Here is an 11,594-nt window from a genome sequence, read left to right as displayed (position 1 = left end):
TCAGACGGTGTCAGGCCCAGTATGGATTGCACGTGATTGCACAAAGGTTAGAAAGGGTACCGTTTCCCCAGATAACATGTATGGATAGCGTACACATTCAAAATATATGTCTCAGAAGGCAGGCTCAGACGGTGTTAGGCAAAGTATGGATTGCACGTGATTGCACAAAGGTTAGAAAGGGTGCCGTATCCCCAGATAACATGTATGGATAGCGTACACATTCAAAATATATGTCTCAGGAGGCAGGCTCAGACGGTGTTAGGCCCAGTATGGATTGCACGTGATTGCACAAAGGTTAGAAAGGGTACCGTATCCCCAGATAACATGTATGGATAGCGTACACATTCAAAATATATGTCTCAGGAGGCAGGCTCAGACGGTGTCAGGCCCAGTATGGATTGCACGTGATTGCACAAAGGTTAGAAAGGGTACAGTTTCCCCAGATAACATGTATGGATAGCGTACACATTCAAAATATATGTCTCAGGAGGCAGGCTCAGACGGTGTTAGGCCCAGTATGGATTGCACGTGATTGCACAAAGGTTAGAAAGGGTACCGTATCCCCAGATAACATGTATGGATAGCGTACACATTCAAAATATATGTCTCAGGAGGCAGGCTCAGACGGTGTTAGGCCCAGTATGGATTGCACGTGATTGCACCAAGGTTAGAAAGGGTACCGTATCCCCAAATAACATGTATGGATAGCGTACACATTCAAAATATATGTCTCAGGAGGCAGGCTCAGACGGTGTTAGGCCCAGTATGGATTGCACGTGATTGCACAAAGGTTAGAAAGGGTACCGTATCCCCAGATAACATGTATGGATAGCGTACACATTCAAAATATATGTCTCAGGAGGCAGGCTCAGACGGTGTCAGGCCCAGTATGGATTGCACGTGATTGCACAAAGGTTAGAAAGGGTACAGTTTCCCCAGATAACATGTATGGATAGCGTACACATTCAAAATATATGTCTCAGGAGGCAGGCTCAGACGGTGTTAGGCCCAGTATGGATTGCACGTGATTGCACAAAGGTTAGAAAGGGTACCGTATCCCCAGATAACATGTATGGATAGCGTACACATTCAAAATATATGTCTCAGGAGGCAGGCTCAGACGGTGTTAGGCCCAGTATGGATTGCACGTGATTGCACCAAGGTTAGAAAGGGTACCGTATCCCCAAATAACATGTATGGATAGCGTACACATTCAAAATATATGTCTCAGGAGGCAGGCTCAGACGGTGTTAGGCCCAGTATGGATTGCACGTGATTGCACAAAGGTTAGAAAGGGTACCGTATCCCCAGATAACATGTATGGATAGCGTACACATTCAAAATATATGTCTCAGGAGGCAGGCTCAGACGGTGTCAGGCACAGTATGGATTTGACGGCCCAGATTACACAGCGGAGGAGCAGGGAGAGGTAAAGATTGCAAATGCTGGGGCCCTGCCCAAGCAAGGGGGGCCCACTCGTGGGCGTCGGTACTGGCACTGGGCCAGTGGCGTAGCAACTGTTTGTGGCGCCCGGGGCGGTCGAAAAATTTGCCGCCCCTTTGGTCGATGATAATGCGGAAGCATCAGGAGAGCCCACACTACACTCAAAGATCTAATTTTTAGTCTGCTACTAACTCTGCTGTTATTATTTCTACATTTCTAGACTTTCATCTTCTTGCAGTTCTCTCTCTATATATATATGTATGTATTAGCTTGATGATGCTGGATGAAGACCTAATGGCTTTTTTTAATAATAATTTTTAATAATGTGACAGAAAAAAACAGAAAATATATGGGGAGGAGATGTACGAGGACACGTATATGGGGGGATGTACGAGGACACGTATAGGGGGAGATGTACGAGGACACGTATATATGGATATGGGGGATGTACGAGGACACGTATATATGGGGGGGATGTACGAGGACACGTATAGGGGGATGTACGAGGACACGTATATATGGGGGGATGTACGAGAACACTTATATGGGGGATGATTATTGTATTAGGACACCTGTGGTGTGATGTCTATGTGGCATGTGACAGCTGTCTGTGGCTTCTCCCGTACAGATGTTGGTGGTGCATTCTCCGGTAATGGCCGCGGTGCACCCAGCTGCCTCTCCCACAAATCGCCTCCATACCATGCTCCCCAGTATCCCACCTCACCCCGTGCAGTACTGTCCTACCCTTTTCCTCTCGCTCCCAGCCGGGGCAGCAGCACCGCCATATTCTTTCCTCCTCCCGGGAGCATCAATAGGGCGGAGCCTCTGCAGCTGCTACGGTGCCAGGACGGGACAGAAAACCTAGGAAAGCAGAGCTGCTGCTGTGCTGACACATGCGCAGAGTGTACACACACAGGTGTATACACACACACAGACACACACACACAGGCATACACACACACATAGGTGTATATACACACACACAGACACAGGTGTATACACACACACACGTGTATACACACACACACAGACACACACACACAGGCATACACACACAGGCATACACACACTCATAGGTGTATATACACACAGGTGTATACACACACACAGGCATACACAAACACAGGCATACACAAACACAGGCATACACAAACACAGGCATACACACACACATATGTGTATATACACAGACACACACACACAGGCGTACACACACACAGGTGTATACACACACACACACACACACAGACACACACACAGGCGTACACACACACACATAGGTGTATATACACACACACAGACACACACACACACAGGTGTATACACACACACAGACACACACACACAGGCATACACAAACACAGGTGTACACACACATAGGTGGATACACACACAGGCGTACACACACACAGGTGTATACATACACACACATAGGTGGATACACACACATAGGTGTACATACACACACATAGGTGGATACACACAAACAGGTGTACACACACACACATAGGTGTACACACACACACATAGGTGGATACACACAAACAGGTGTACACACACACACATAGGTGTACATACACACACATAGGTGGATACACACACACGGGCGTACACACACACACACACACAGGTGTATACACACACACACAGGCATACACAAACACAGGCATACACACACACATAGGTGTATATACACAGACACACACACAGGCGTACACACACACACAGACACACACACACACACAGGCATACACAAATACAGGTGTACACACACATAGGTGGATACACACACACAGGTGTACACACACACACACACACACAGACACACACATAGGTGGATACACACACAGGTGGATACACACACAGGTGGATACACACACACAGGTGTATACATACACACACAGACATACACACAGGTGTACATACACACACACACACACACATAGGTGTACATACACACACACACATAAGTGTACATACACACACACACAGGTGTACATACACACACACACACACACAGGTGTACATACACACACACACACACAGGTGTACATACACACACACACACATAGGTGTACATACACACACACACATAAGTGTACATACACACACACACAGTGTGGCTGCATGCACAGATCCTTTCGCTGCTGCACATGGTGAGACACAGGCAGCGGTGTTGGTGGCACATAACTGCACACAATGGAGGCAGACACACACCCAGCACAGCCTGTGATGAGGATGACAGCTGCCTGCACACAGGGCTGCCGGGGGCAGCCGCAGACCACCTTACCCCAGCCCCGCACTCACCAGCTCACTGCTTGGCTCTTCCTAACATGGCTCCTTGTGTGCATCACATTCCTGGCAGTCGCGACCATCCCACCATGACAGTCCTCCAGTGCAGCGGGGCTGACGTCAGCACTGCCTCTGCCCAGCGCAGCGCTGCTCACTGAGGGTCCAGGCGGAGAGGAGGGAGAAGCTGCTAGGTAGCAGGGGTACAGAGACTCCCGATAGGTGGAGGAGAAGGATGGAGGAAGGGTGGGAAGAGGCTGCATTACATTACCCCCTCACTGCACAGCCCCGCAGGCCGAAATGTACAGTCAGTGAGAGAGTCCAGGCTCCCTGCTTCTCCCACAGAGGAGAGGAAATGCTTCTGCTGCCGCGCCGCCCCCACACACGTGCCGCCTGGGGCGGACCGCCCCCCCCGCCCCCCCCACGCTACGCCACTGCACTGGGCCCCTCATAGTACAGCGGTGTGTCTGACGGCGGGTGTGCACCACCACCGTCAGAGACACTTGATTGCACTATGAGGGACCCTGTGCCAGTGCCCGCGCCCAAGAGTCGGCCTACCCACCTGTCCTGGGCAACGGCACTCGCACAAGCCATTTTTCTGTCACCCTATGTGTCATCAGGTGAAGGTGGGACAAAATCCTTGGAAACCCATGTGTGGTTCATTTTAACGAAGGTTAGATCATCCACATTTTGGGTTGACAGACGAGTCCTTTTTTCTGTCAGGATTGATCCAGCTGCACTGAAGACTCTTTCCGATAGCACACTTGCAGCTGGGCAAGCGAGCTCCTGTAAGGCATATTGGGCCAATTCAGGCCAGATGTCCAGTTTAGCGGCCCAATAGTCAAAGGGGAATGACCTGTGTGGGAGAACATCGATATGGGAGGAAAAGTAGTTTGTAACCATAGTTGACAACTGCTGTCTCCTGTCACTTTCCATCGATGCAGTATTACCAGTTGTGTGAGCGGTATTTGAAAAATCAGTCCACAACATTGTCATGAAACCCCTGTCTCCAACGCAACTTCTGCTGTGTGCACCACGAACACCTCTGCCAAGCTGCCCCCGGCCCGTACGGCTCGTGTGAGAACCATCACCGCTGCTCTGTGCTGGGAATGCCTCAAGCAACCGATTTACCAGAGTTGCTTGTTTATTAGCCAATATTAGGTCAAGGTTCTCCTGTGGCATGATGTTTTGTAATTTGCCTTTATAGCGTGGATCCAGGATGCTGGCCAACCAGTAGTCGTCATCGTTCATCATTTTGGCAATGCGGGGGTCCCTTTTTAGGATCCGCAAGGCATAATCTGACATGTGGGCCAATGTTCCCAGTGTCAATGATGCACTGCGAGTGCTGGGTGGAGGAGCACTTTCTGGCAAATCCACATCCCTGCAGTCACGCACAAACCCTGTACCAGACCTTGCCACGCCAACATTTTCACTTGCCCCACGAGATGCATCCTCCTCCCCTAAGTAATCATCCCCATCATCATCCTCCTCCTCCTCTTCTTCCTCCACCTCATCCAGGAGAGGTCCCTGAGCAGACAATGGCTGAATGTCATCAAGGATTCCCTCCTCCTCTTCCTCCTCATCAACATTGGCTGCAGACGACTGCTCCTTAAGGTGCATCAAAGTTTGCATGAGCAGACGCATAAGTGGGATGCTCATGCTTAGGATGGCGTCGTCTGCGCTTACCAGCCGTGTGCATTCCTCAAAACACTGAAGGACTTTACAGAGGTCTTTCAGCTTCGACCACTGCACACCTGTCAACTCCATGTCTGCTCTCAAAGTGCCTGGCCGTGTATCCTCCCACAAATGCATTATGGCCTGCCTCTGCTCGCACAGCCGCTCCACCATGTGCAGGGTGGAGTTCCACCTTGTTGCAATGTCGATAATGAGGCGGTGGTCGGGAAGGTGGAGCAATCGCTGCAGCTTCTGCATACGAACGGAGTGTACAGGCGACCGGCGGATGTGCGCGCACAGTCTTCGCACCTTCTGGAGCAGGGCTGTTAACTGCGGATAATTTTTGAGGAAGCACTGCACCACCAGGTTCAAGGTGTGAGCCAAGCAAGGTATGTTGCTGAGTTTTGAAAGGGCTATGGCTGCCACAAAATTACGGCCGTTATCACTAACTACCTTGCCTGCCTCAAGATGTACACTGCCCAGCCATGACTCAGTTTGTCGCTTCAAGTACTCGGCCAGCACCTCGGCGGTGTGTCTGTCGCCCAAACACATCATCTGCAACACAGCCTGCTGACGCTTTCCACTAGCTGCTCGATAGGGGGACACATCGTGTGCAACAGTGGCAGCTGCAGATGGAGTGCTCGTATGACTGCGCTCTGTGGACGAGCTTTCGCTTCTGGAGGAGGAGGAGGAGGAGGGTCGAACGCCTACAGCCAACTGTTTCCTATACCGTGGGCTAGGCAGCACTGTCCCACCACCGCTGTCCCCTGTGGACCCTGCATCCACCACATTAACCCAGTGCGCAGTGATGGACACGTAACGGCCCTGGCCATGCCGACTGGACCATACATCAGCTGTGAGGTGCACCTTTCCGCTCACTGACTGCTTGAGTGCATGGACAATGCGGTCTTTCACATGATGGTGGAGGGCTGGGATGGCTTTGCGAGAGAAGAAGTGGCGACTGGGTAGGTCATAGCGTGGTACTGCATAGGCCATGAGTTCGCGGAAAGCTGTGCTTTCCACCAACCGAAAGGGCATCATCTCAAACGAGATTAGTTTGGCAATGTGGGCGTTCAAACCCAGTGTATGCGGATGAGAGACTGAGTACTTTCTTGACCTACTCATAGTGTCTGGGAGGGTGAGCTGGACTTGAGAGCTGCATATGGTGGAAGTAGCGGTGGACAGGGCGGACTGAGAGAGGGTTGATCATGGTGATGGAGTTGGTGTTCTTTCTGATGGCCTAGAATCAGTCTTTCGTTGATATAACAGAGGGATTCCCTGACTGCTGTGGCCTTGCAACGACACCTCAACATTTGCTGCTGTGCTAACCGGTGGGCTTACAGTGGGGGAAACAATGTAGCATTGCTGACTACCTTCGTTGTGATCAGTTGCACATGTGGCACTTGAGGTTTGGTGTTGTGTCCACGCTTGCAAGTGCATGCTGGTTAAATGTCTAAGCATGCAACTGGTATTCAAATTTTTCAGATTTTTCCCTCGGCTAAAGGTCTTTGCGCACTTCTTACAGATAACCTTGGCCTGATCATGAGGATTTTGGTCAAAAAAGTGCCACACTGCACTCTTCCTACTTTGGCAGACATTTTGCGGCCTAGCACGCTGTGATCTTTTGACCCTCTGGACAAGCTGTCCAGCATCTCTTTTGATGTTTGGAACCTGTCTTTGGAGTGCTCCGGGCCTGCCAGATAACAGCTGTTGTGATGTCGATGTCTGCTGTGGATGCTCCTCATCTGAGCTATTGGAAGCAGCACCCTCTTCCCCCAATGGATGCCAATCTGGGTCAACAACTGGGTCATCCATCACCTCCTCTTCTATGTCATGTGCACCTTCCTCTGTGTCACCGTGTATGGTGGTATAGTGTGCGGGAAGGGGCACCTGAGTCTCATCAGGGTCAGAATCTGGCTCTGTACACTGCGAGGACAATGTAGTGCTCTGAGTGAATGTACCAGCAGAATCATCCATCAGCGGCTGTGCATCAGTGCACTCCATGTCAGATTCATCTTGGCCTGGGTAATTCACCATTTGACTTGATAATCCAGGCATGGTATGTGAAAACAGCTCCATGGAGTAATCAGTAGTATGGCCTGCGTCATCCTTCAATCTTGGTTGGGGTGAAGGACACAAGGAAAGGTGTGGTTCATGAACATGAGCCTCCAATGACGACTCAGTGCTTTTACTTTTTACAACTGAAGAAGAGGAGGCGATAAAGCTGGAGGCTGAGTCAGCAATGTAAGACAAAACTTTTTCCTGATGCTCTGGCTTTAAAAGCGGTTTGCCAACTCCTAGAAAACTAAGCGTTCGAGGCCTTATGTAGCCAGACGATGATGCAGGGTCAGCAACTCCTGCATTCGGTCCTATTTTGCTCTTGCCACTACCATCAGATCCACCACCAACACCATCATTACCAGCTGCCAACCCCCACCCAATTCCACGGCCTCTTCCACCAGCCTTCCTCATTTTTGGTAGAAATGTAGACAAAATCCAACAAACTATATAGTAATGTAAAACAAGGTACAAGGTGTCTATAGGACAGGGGAGATTTTGAATTTCTGCAGACATTGTGGACACTGGACAATTTTGGATTGTGTGAGGCCCACTGATATCTGAGCGCTATGTGACAGGCTCGATGGCACAGCTGTGACCAAAGTGACTAGAGGATAAGGGAGATTTTGAATCTCTGCACACACTTTTGGACACTGGACACTTTTGGATTGTGTGAGGCCCAATGAATATCTGAGAGCTATGTGACAGGCTCGATGGCACAGCTGTGACCAAAGTGACTAGAGGATAAGGGAGATTTTGAATCTCTGCACACACTTTTGGACACTGGACACTTTTGGATTGTGTGAGGCCCACTGATATCTGAGCGCTATGTGACAGGCTCGATGGCACAGCTGTGACCAAAGTGACTAGAGGATAAGGGAGATTTTGAATCTCTGCACACACTTTTGGACACTGGACACTTTTGGATTGTGTGAGGCCCACTGAATATCTGAGCGCTATGTGACAGGCTCGATGGCACAGCTGTGACCAAAGTGACTAGAGGATAAGGGAGATTTTGAATCTCTGCACACACTTTTGGACACTGGACACTTTTGGATTGTGTGAGGCCCACTGATATCTGAGCGCTATGTGACAGGCTCGATGGCACAGCTGTGACCAAAGTGACTAGAGGATAAGGGAGATTTTGAATCTCTGCACACACTTTTGGACACTGGACACTTTTGGATTGTGTGAGGCCCACTGATATCTGAGCGCTATGTGACAGGCTCGATGGCACAGCTGTGACCAAAGTGACTAGAGGATAAGGAAGATTTTGAATCTCTGCACACACTTTTGGACACTGGACACTTTTGGATTGTGTGAGGCCCACTGATATTCTGAGCGCTATGTGACAGGCTCGATGGCACAGCTGTGACCAAAGTGACTAGAGGATAAGGGAGATTTTGAATCTCTGCACACACTTTTGGACACTGGATGGACACTTTTGGATTGTGTGAGGCCCAATGAATATCTGAGCGCTATGTGACAGGCTCGATGGCACAGCTGTGACCAAAGTGACTAGAGGATAAGGGAGATTTTGAATCTCTGCACACACTTTTGGACACTGGACACTTTTGGATTGTGTGAGGCCCAATGAATATCTGAGCGCTATGTGACAGGCTCGATGGCACAGCTGTGACCAAAGTGACTAGAGGATAAGGGAGATTTTGAATCTCTGCACACACTTTTGGACACTGGATGGACACTTTTGGATTGTGTGAGGCCCACTGATATCTGAGCGCTATGTGACAGGCTCGATGGCACAGCTGTGACCAAAGTGACTAGAGGATAAGGGAGATTTTGAATCTCTGCACACACTTTTGGACACTGGACACTTTTGGATTGTGTGAGGCCCACTGATATCTGAGCGCTATGTGACAGGCTCGATGGCACAGCTGTGACCAAAGTGACTAGAGGATAAGGTAGATTTTGAATCTCTGCACACACTTTTGGACACTGGACACTTTTGGATTGTGTGAGGCCCAATGAATATCTGAGCGCTATGTGACAGGCTCGATGGCACAGCTGTGACCAAAGTGACTAGAGGATAAGGGAGATTTTGAATCTCTGCACACACTTTTGGACACTGGACACTTTTGGATTGTGTGAGGCCCACTGATATCTGAGCGCTATGTAACAGGCTCGATGGCACAGCTGTGACCAAAGTGACTAGAGGATAAGGGAGATTTTGAATCTCTGCACATACTTTTGGACACTGGACACTTTTGGATTGTGTGAGGCCCACTGATATCTGAGCGCTATGTGACAGGCTCGATGGCACAGCTGTGACCAAAGTGACTAGAGGATAAGGGAGATTTTGAATCTCTGCACACACTTTTGGACACTGGACACTTTTGGATTGTGTGAGGCCCACTGATATCTGAGCGCTATGTGACAGGCTCGATGGCACAGCTGTGACCAAAGTGACTAGAGGATAAGGGAGATTTTGAATCTCTGCACACACTTTTGGACACTGGACACTTTTGGATTGTGTGAGGCCCACTGATATCTGAGCGCTATGTGACAGGCTCGATGGCACAGCTGTGACCAAAGTGACTAGAGGATAAGGGAGATTTTGAATCTCTGCACACACTTTTGGACACTGGACACTTTTGGATTGTGTGAGGCCCAATGAATATCTGAGGCTGGTTTCACATTTGCGTTTTTTTGCGCTTGAAAAAAACGCATACGTGCGCATGCGTTTTTTCCCCTATATTTAACATGGGTGCGCATACCTGCGCGCTGGCATGCGCACGTATGCGATTTTCATGCGCTGCGTTTTTTTGGGGTGTGCGTTTGTATTTTACAGACGCTACATGTTGCATTTTTTGGTCCTGCAAAAAAGGGCATGCGCACGTAAGCGCACGTTTTGCGCTAAAAATGGCCATTATAGCCTATGGATGCGCATACGTGCGCACTGGCATGCTCATGTATGCGTTTTTTTAGCGCTGCGTTTTTTTGGTGGTGTCCACTTGTTGTACTAGTTATAAACTTCTAAAGTCAAAAAAAAAGTCTATATAAAGGAGGTGCCTGCCAAAACTCTGCCACTACTACACTGACAGATTGGAGAGCAGACAGTCACCAAGGAACCCATCTTCTATCAGCGTCAAGAATGTGAGTATATTACATTATATGCCTGTCCTTTTAAATTATGTATGTACTAATGATTTTTATTATTTTTACATGCAGTATGTCTTCAGAATCCGAATATTCCCCATCGCGGCAGGAATTGGCGCAAGCAGACCGTGAGGTGATTATTTTCGTGCATCTGGTAAGTATATCTGCTGCTACTCCAAATCTCTTACGTTTTTTTCAACTTTTTTAAGACATCATCATCATCATCTTCTGCGGACGGGACTACTGAGGGCGAAGAGCAGGAGCAGCGAAGCCAAGTCCCGGTGGTGATACGGAATGTATGTATCAAATGATTTGTAATGTTCTTTATTTTTTATCTTCTGTTTTTACTCTTTTTTATGTTTCTTTTTTTTGTAACTTTTTATTCAATTTAAATTTGATTATTCTAATGAATGTGTTTTGTCTAGGTTCCACAACGGGATGAAGACGTCTACCTGGATAATGAGCAGCTCATCAGCCTGGTCCAGGAGCGTGCGCCGTTGTGGGACAGCCGTGACCGGCTGTACAAGGACAATGTGGTGACCCGGCGGCTATGGAATGAGGTGGCCGCAGCGTTGATGGATGGCTGGGACAGCGCCACAGCATCCTCCAAAAAGGCGTTTAGTGAGTATTTCCCTGCTCTGTATTGTGCCGCAGTGACTGTTGTCCTTGACGGCACTGTTGGGTTTCGTGCTAGGTATATTCTAGCAGGAAACCCAACAGTGTCATCGGGCTCTACAGTGACTGCTTTGAGTATTGTATTGCTATATTGTGCCGCAGTGACTGTTGTCCTTGACGGCACTGTTGGGTTTCGTGCTAGGTAGAGTTGAGCGAAACGAGTCGAAAAAATTCAAAAGTCGCCGACTTTTGGCAAAGTCGGGTTTCATGAAACAAAACCCGACCCTAGGATGAGGTCGGCCACGAGGTCGGCGACTTACGCGCCAAAGTCGCGTTTCAAAAGTTGTTTGCGCTCTTTTTCAGCCAATCAGGATCCACGGACACTGTGGGCAACGTGA

General features: G+C 49.0%; 1 long non-coding RNA gene across 1 annotated transcript; it reads left to right on the top strand.

Annotated features, from left to right (window-relative positions):
• The first annotated feature begins 10,464 nt into the window (after positions 1-10,464).
• LOC141047871 (uncharacterized) lies at positions 10,465-11,209 on the top strand. The gene is made up of 3 exons (XR_012219917.1): positions 10,465-10,714; positions 10,791-10,877; positions 11,007-11,209. It is a non-coding gene; the product is annotated as an uncharacterized lncRNA (long non-coding RNA).
• Positions 11,210-11,594: the final 385 nt, after the last annotated feature.

Source organism: Dendrobates tinctorius, unplaced genomic scaffold, assembly GCF_039654945.1.
Source record: "Dendrobates tinctorius isolate UK_male_01 unplaced genomic scaffold, ASM3965494v1 ptg000129l, whole genome shotgun sequence".
Classification (NCBI taxonomy): Eukaryota; Metazoa; Chordata; class Amphibia; order Anura; family Dendrobatidae; genus Dendrobates; species Dendrobates tinctorius.
Note: the sequence above shows the minus strand (reverse complement) of the source record. Positions and strands in the feature narration are given on the sequence as shown.